Source organism: Erythrolamprus reginae, chromosome 2 (genome assembly GCF_031021105.1).
Source record: "Erythrolamprus reginae isolate rEryReg1 chromosome 2, rEryReg1.hap1, whole genome shotgun sequence".
Lineage (NCBI taxonomy): Eukaryota > Metazoa > Chordata > Lepidosauria > Squamata > Dipsadidae > Erythrolamprus > Erythrolamprus reginae.
Genome location: NC_091951.1, coordinates 223944663 through 223953007, shown reverse-complemented (window position 1 = coordinate 223953007; position 8345 = coordinate 223944663). Strand labels below are relative to the sequence as shown.

At 42.6% G+C, this 8345-nt stretch overlaps 1 pseudogene; it reads left to right on the top strand.

The window, feature by feature from the left end:
• Positions 1 to 602: 602 nt before the first annotated feature.
• Positions 603 to 1179, top strand: LOC139159505 (ornithine decarboxylase antizyme 1 pseudogene; annotated as a pseudogene).
• Positions 1180 to 8345: the final 7166 nt, after the last annotated feature.

The window sequence follows — 8345 nt, the reverse complement described above, 5'->3', positions numbered from 1 at the left end:
GAAGGAGGGAAATAAAAAGACCAGTATCGACACCATGCCCACCCTGCCCACCAAAGCCGCTTTGAGGAGTTCCAGGGTGTCCTTCGGTTGCTGTAGTAACCTGGGTCCAGGGACTCGGTGGCAGTGTTCCCTCTAATTTTTTTTTGGGGTGGGAGGAAAAGTATAGCGTCTGAGAGGCAGTCCCTTCGGGACTGGGCGGCACAGAAATAATAAATAAATAAATAAATAAATAAATAAATAAACAAACAAATAAAAAACCCACCCTGTTTTGCCTCAGAGAATTTCAAAACAAAATACTGTGCTGTGTGTCTATAACAGTGAGCTCATAATAGGGCAACTCTATCAATATCAAAATGCCACTTAAATAGTTGAGCTAGTTTCAAACTAGATTTTGATTTTCTTTCTCTCTTCCTTACTCCCATTCTTTTTCTTTCTCTTTTCCTTCCTCTCTTTTTTCTATCTGTTTCTCTCTCTTCCTCTCTTCCTCTCTCTCTCCTTCCCTCTCACTCTTTCCCTCTCGGCTTCTGGGCAGGTTTGGAAAACTCTGAGTTGATGATGATTTTTAAGTGAGCAATTGCTCACTGCTCAGCTTAGGGGGAACTATGCTCGATGGTGCTCCTGATGTCCCTCACCCACCCCTGAAGATCCCAGGTGGGCGAGGGAATAGTCGGAGGGATCACAATCTTTCAGCTAACTTATTTTATTCTGATAATCGGCTGAATGTAATAGAAGAAATAACATCAAGTAACAGGACAAGAATCCTGAATATCCAATCCAGACTGACGGATGCCAAACACATCAGTTGGAGAACTGTGTTGAATAACAGCAATTTGTATATCGAACTTCCCAAAGGTTCTATGCCAGAGGGGAGCAAAGGCAGTTTTGCAGTTCTTGAGTTTGCGGAAGAGCAGCTTCACGTAGAGCATGTGTTCATTTGTTTCCACAAAACCTGAGATGACTGAGCTTCGCTGCTCCGTACCTTCAGCTTCTTGGGCTTTGAGATTGTGAGACCAGGTCATCCCTTGTCCCCAAGAGACCTGACACTTGTTTTATGGTGCACACCTTTGAATGAGGTTCTTCTGAAGAAGACTAGATTGCAGTGTTTGCCTCTTAGAGCTTGTTCCTTGTCAAAGATGAATCTGTAGGATTTTTTGTCAACATCTTATGCATCAGCATACACATAAAACGACTTGCTCTTTGTACGAATTATTGTGACAGCTGCTCTGGTGGTGGGAAAGATGTTGAAAATTTCCAACTCTTGTCATCTTTTCTCTTTTTTTCCCCTGGACTTGTCCACATGTTGTAATTGTGCAAAAATAAATGCTCACTCCAATTTTTTTTAAAAAAAGAATGTTGCATACAGTATATCTAGTGTGGTTTGCCAGCACTAGGGGGCGCTATTCTGTCTCCACCCCTTCTGGCACCGGAACCAAAAAAGGTTCTCCATCACTGCCCTTTGTCAGTGTTTCCCAACCTTGGCAACTTGAAGATATTTGGACTTCACCTCCCAGAATTCCCCAGCCAGCGAATGCTGGCTGGGGACTTTTGGGAGTTGAAGTCCAGATATCTTCAAGTTGCCAAGGTTGGGAAACACTGCCCTATGTGATGCCAAAATATAAATTAAAACAAGATACTCACATACTATATGATTAAAATTGAGCTTCTTGTAAAGAAAGTATAGAAAGTGTATAGAAAGAATGTCTCCAGCCATCATCATGGGGGTGTGATTATGCCCACTGTCTGGGTAACAATCTAGAAAAAAAGGTTTAATGGAATTTCAGTTCTTCAGCAAATGCCCCCCCCCCCCCTTCCCCACTTCCAGTGAACTAGATTGTATAGAGGCAATTGTTGGTGCTTCTAAGTAAAAGGAACTGACAGCCCTAATCATTCTTGTAATTAATTTCCTTATTGGGGTTATTTGAATTACCTCCTGAATATTCATGACTATCTCAGCACTTTTCCACTCTTCATTTGAAGTAATGTATTCCTATGTTTGATAAATCAACCTTGGAGGTGACATTTCTTTTCCAGTATCAAGACTTGGCTGAAACAGAAACAGAATTCAGTGAGATACAAATTCAGGGCATTTTTGCCATTGTAGAGAGAATAACTCAGGTGTCCGATAACTTCTACTGCAGGACATCTGGCCAAGGGTCTTTTGTCCTCACCCCACCCCACATTGTTTACCTAAAAGCTTCACATCAAGGGGAGAAGCAGAAGCAACTGAAATACATTAAATCTAGAAGGAGGAAGTCCTCAGGATTTGTTTTCCCCAAAACAAGACCAGGTCTTATTTTCCTTTGGGCCCCAAATAAGCGCAAGGCTTATTTTCAGGGGGTGTCTTATTCCCTCCACCCATGTACAGGAGGCCATGTGGCACACCAGTGCGAAGCAGGGGAAATGGATACACCCCATGTGCCCCACACTGGCTTACCTCAGGGTCCCCATAGCTATGCCTCGACACCTGCTTCACCTTGAGGTGGCAACTCTAGCAGCCCTGGTCCACTTCTTCTGCATGCTCAAGGACACAACGAAGGGTCTTGCTGTACATGTCTGCTAGTGCTGCAGCTCTACCACCATCCCGCCTTGCCTCAGGGCTGTGGCACCCCCAGCAACTAGACTGCTGCACAAGCTCTGTAGTAGGTCTTACTTTGGGGATAGGGGAAAGTGACCGGATTTTAAGATTGGGAAAGAGGGACACTATTGAGGGGATGGGGTGGGTGGGTAAAAAATGTAGCAAAAGAAAATTAGCAAAAAAAAATTCTCTCTCTTCCTCCATCCCTTTCTTTCTCTTTCTCTCTCCCTCCCTCTCTTCCTTCCTTCCTGATTCTTTCTCTGTGTCCCTTTATTTCTCTCTTCCTTCCTTCCTTCCTTCCTCTTTTTTGCTCTCTTTCTCTCTATTCATTCCTCCCTTTGTCTGTCTTTCTTTCTCCCTCCTTCCCTCTCTTTCTCTCTCTCTTCCTCCATTCTATTTCTCTTTCCCTCTCACTCCCTTTCTTTCTTCCTCTCTTTTTTCTCTCTCTTCCTCCATGCCTTTCTTTCGCTTTCTCTCTCCCTCCCTCTCTTCCTTCCTTCCTGATTTTTCTGTGTCCCTCTTTCTTTCTTTCTCTATTCCTTCCTTCCTCTTTTTTGTTCTCTCTTTCTCTCTCTATTCCTTCCTCCCTTTGTCTGTCTTTCTTTCTCCCTCCTTCCCTCTCTCTTTCTCTCTCTCTCTTCCTCCATTCTATTTCTCTTTCCCTCTCACTTCCTTTCTTCCTTCCTCTCTCTTCCTCTCTTTTCTCTCTCTATTTCTCTCTTCCCTGCCCCAATGGAGGCGAAGGTGGGAGAGGAGGCGGAGGGGTGAAGCAGGTCTGAAGGCTCAGCAGGTGTTCTCTTCTCCCACGGAGTCTCTGCCCAGCAGACCCGGACAGCCCCCTGACCCACCCTCCAAGTTCCTCCGCTGCTCTTTCACACACCCCGCCCAGCTCAAGACCGACACAGCAGGCCAGCTGCAGGGGGAGCAGGGGTGGAAGGATGCCCCCCCAGTTCTGCTGCCCCGTTACTAACCTTCGCAGCTGTCCTTCCTCTTTGGAGTGGGGGGGCTGGGAAGGAAGAGCAGCCAGCAGCCGGACGGCACTTAAGCTCCTCCCCAGTCGTGGCAAATCCTCCTGCCTGCTGTTCCCTCTTCAGCAGGACAGCACTGGGACATGACTGGGCCCATTGGGGGCGGGACAGGGGAAACAGGTGAGCAAAGGCCCTGCACAGCTGGCCTGAAGTTCGTGCAGAGACCTCCGGCCAAGCTGGGTTGCTGCAGGGAGGGCAAGGCAGCAGCAGAGAGCCTGGAATCCCCTCCCTCCAGCTTCTTCCCAAGGGGGCTGGTTGGGAGGAAAAAAGGACATTTTTCAAAGGGTGCGGGACGTGGGACAAAGGACGAAAAAGCGTGACTGTCCCGCTGAAACTGGGACATCTGGCCACTTTAGGATAGGACCTATATTAAATGATAGGGGTTATTTTCAGAATAGGTCTTATTTTGGAGGAAACAGTATCAGAATTGAGTGGCCTATTGAATTTAGAACCTTGTGCTTGTTGTCAACTCATAAAGCATTCCTTGCCTGCTCTCAAGTTGACATAAGCAGGAGTGGGGAAAACTGATGGAGCAACACGCAGCAAAGAGAAGCACATTCCACCCATACCTCTCGCAAGGTTGCAGCCTAGATTACCAGAGCCAGCTGGAGAGGTGTGTTCTCTACAGCTTGCAAACGTGCTCCATTGGAGAATGTGATTTATGACACACTCTGGGAGGAGGGGGGAAACAGGGTCATAATTGGGGTGTAAATTACCTAAAGCAGAGCTGACTCCACTTAGGTATGTGCTGACATGTTGCTCCTAATAAATAACTGGATTTCTTTTGAAACTTGGCTCAAGGCTCATGAATTAATTAGGGCATGCATTAGAACCCTGACACTTGTATCCTTATGACAAGTTGCTAGAAGAAGAAGAAGAAAGAGGAGAAGGAGGAAGCAATTCAGCAATTCAGATTTCAGCATAGTTGCTAATAGACTGTGTTATCCAAAATAAATTAATATCTATGGGTTTTTGTGAGAGTTCCATGATGACATTCCAAAAAACACCCCAACAAAACAAGATTCCAGGACTAGAAGTTCTTCAAAGTTCCAATTTATTAGAGATGCCATGTTGGAAACATCTGAGAAAACCCGAATCTGAAAGCTTCCAGGTTTTCTCCACCCAACAAAAGTACAAGTCCCTGCCAAGTAGCACCCACATGTCCATCACATGATCCAATCAGGCACCATCCAAAACTGAAGATGCCTCCTAGTCATTTGACTTGACTTTCTGGAAAGCATGTTATTTAGACCACAGGTCATCAACCAGTGGTCTGTGGATTACTGGTGGTTCATGAGAAAATTTTGGTGGTCCGTGGAGAAATCTTGATCCCTGGACCAGGTATGGCTGAGCGGAATTAATCCAGTCCAGGGAGAGGAAAGGAAAGGGCAGAGGGGGTGGGGGTGGGGAGGGAAAGGAAGGCACTACGCTACAGCTTTGAAATATGGGACTGGCTTTCCCAACATCAGCAAGCCACCATCAAATAAACTTCAATTATTTTGTAATAATTATAGTACCTTTAATAGTTTTGTTACAATTAAATAACCTTTGAAGATTTTGTTATGATTAAATAAGCATTTACGATTTTATAATTAAATAAGCATTTATAATTTTGTTCTGTTAAATAGGTGCATTTCACATTAATAAAATAGAAGTTAACTGATCATTATTTATAAATGTATTTATCTTTTTAATTTTTTTTAAAAAAATTAGTGGTCTGCGGGACTTAAAATTATGAATTAAGGTTTAAGATTTAAAATCATGGTTCTTGAGGTCCAAAAGGTTGGGGACTCCTGATTTAGACTACTACATATCACCTGCTCCATATAATCCCGCTTTCCATTTTCCCACAATCTAAAATGTGGCAGGCCTAAATACAAAAAGGTAAAAGATGTCTTCCAGGCCTGACACTCCAACTTTGCAAAGGAAGAGGGGGAAGAAATGTTTAAAAAAGAAACCCTTAGTTAAAGGAAAACCCTTAGATTAAAGGGGAAAAAAATCATTGTACTTTTTCAATGAGGTCAACTGCTCTTTTGAGATACTGTACTCTACTTTACATGGCAGGATTTGTTCTAGCACCGTTTTGGGCCAAGAGGGTTTTTGATTCAGGTGATACAAATTACTTCCCTGCCCAACCCAGTCCTGCTACTCTCCCTTTTGGTACTCTTCTAACATCAAATATAAGATGTGGTTTTGCAGTCAAGGTATGATATTAATTATAACAGGGTTGGAAGGGACCTACCAATGTCTTCTTAAAAGCCTCCGGTGATGGAGTTTCCACAACTCCTGAAGGCAAGCCATTCCGCTAGTTAATTGTTCTTACTGTCAGAAAATTTCTTCTTTGTTCTAGGTTGCTTCTCTCCTTGATTAGTTTTTATTCATTGCTTTTTGTCCTGCCTTCAATGCCTTCAGAGAATAGGTTGACCTCTGTTCTTTGTGGCATCCCCTTAGATATTGAAACACTGCTATCATGTCAGCCCTATTCTTTCTTTGTATTAGACTAGACCAGTGTTTCCCTGGTCCAGATATCTTCAAGTTGCCAAGGTTGGGAAACACTGGACTAGAGATACCCAATTCCTGTAACTGTTCTTCGCGTTTTAGCCTCCAATTCTCTAATCATTTTTGCTGCTCTTCTTGACATTCTTTTCTAGAATCTCAACATCTTTTTTATGTCATGACCAAAACTAGATGCAATATTCCAAGTGTGGTCTTACTAGTGCAATAAAAAACAGTACTAATGCTTCACATGATCTTGATTCCGTTAAGGCAGCCTAGGATTATATTTGCTTTTTTTTTTGGCAATTACAGCGCACTTCTGGATCATATTTAAGCAGTTGTCTGTTAGGATCCCCCTAGTAGTGAGTGCTATTGAATAGAATAGAATAGAATTTTATTGGCCAAGTGTGATTGGACACACAAGGAATTTGTCTTGGTGCATAGGCTCTCAGCGTACATAAAATAAAATATACATTTGTCAAGAATCATGTGGTACGACACTTAATGATTGTCATAGGGGTCAAATAAGCAATGAAGAAGCAATATTAATAAAAATCTTAGGATATAAGCAACAAGTTACAGTCAACATGGGAGGAAATGGGTGATAGGAATGATGAGAAAAACTAGTAGAATAGAAGTGCAGATTTAGTAGAAAGTCTGACAGTGTTGAGGGAATTATTTGTTTAGTAGAGTGATGGCGTTTGGAAAAAAACTGTTCTTGTGTCTAGTTGTCTTGGTGTGCAGTGCTCTGTAGCGATGTTTTGAGGGTAGGAGTTGAAACAGTATTGAGTCAGGTAATCTATACCTGTTCATTTGGAATTTCTTGCTTAAGTGTAAAGCCTTAGTTTACTCTCCACTGAGTTTCATTTTGTTAGATAGCACCCAGTGTTCATGTCTCTCGAGACCCTTCTGGATCTTGAGCCTCTTCTGGAAATTTTATGAGTTTCCCTTCTATTCCCCTTATCTAAATTGTTTATGAAGGTGTTGAAAAGTACTGGGCCTAAGACAGGAACTTGGGGGCCTCCACTATATGCAGTACTTCCCTCTATGTAGATGCAATCTTAAGTATTACATGTTGAGTGCAGTTGGTCAGCCAATTATTAATCCATCTTTCTTTCAACTATCCTATATATTCTCTTCCTTTCATATATCCTCTCCTCTAAGTTTACTTTCACCCTCTTTTATATTATCACATGTCTATCTTTCTTCCTATGTATTTGTGTATTGGACAAATGAATAAATAAATACATAAATAAATGAAATAAATAAATCTTGTGATGATCCTGTGAAACCCACGTTTTTCTATCTTATCAAGTAGTAGATTGTGGTTTACTCCATCAAGTTAATGCAGCAAGAATAAAGGGCAATAAAGTGCATTCTAAAACAGAAAAATCTCCACAATTTCTTATTCTATTTCTCCTTTTTGCTTACCCTTTCCTGCTTACAATTGGCCCAGCTACCGTCAGTTCTGCTAATGTGTATAGATCCACTCAGCATTCCCCCCCCATCTCAGTAAGTGTGGGTGAATTTGCTTGTCACTTCTTTGTAAAGTCTACATTCAACCACCCACTCCTAGCCTGGTGCACAGCTACCCATATTGATGGTGAGAGCAGAAAGGGAGAGAGTCTTAGTCAGAATGTACCCCTCTGTGGTGCTCTGTCCTGAATAGGTTCCGTTTGAATAAAACCTTTAATTGTAATGTCTTCCTTTATGTCAATTGAGGTTAACCTCATTTCTGAAAAGGTTTGAGAATTCTGGCACTTTTCTATGTTCATTTTGGGAAAGAACTCCACACTGCAGCTGAAAGGAGTTAATTAATCCATCCTCCGCTTCAAACTCTCCGGAGAACCAAGGTCTAATATGTGTCCGCTTAATGCTGCACTCTCATTTCCCATTATTGATTGCCTGTTTGACATAGTGAAGGTGTTAAAGCAGAAGGTGGGCGAGTGGAGTTCTAGTTCCCCCCCCTGGAAATCTAGAACTCTAGCAGCAGCTGCACCCTTGACACAAAAGAAAACTACAGGAGAGCCTTAAATAGAAAGGGTGGAGAATCTGAGCAAACAAGCTTTCGGCTCCCTGCCTTCTTTTCTCTTCTCTTCTAGTTATTTCTGTCTCCCCTTCCTCCTCCCTGCCTGCCACAGCCTGAAATTACAACATTACAAAATGTTTTTATGATGGGAGATGTTACATTACAGGCAAAGCAGCAATTATAGAAGCAAGGATGGAAATTCAGTTCGAACCAGGAG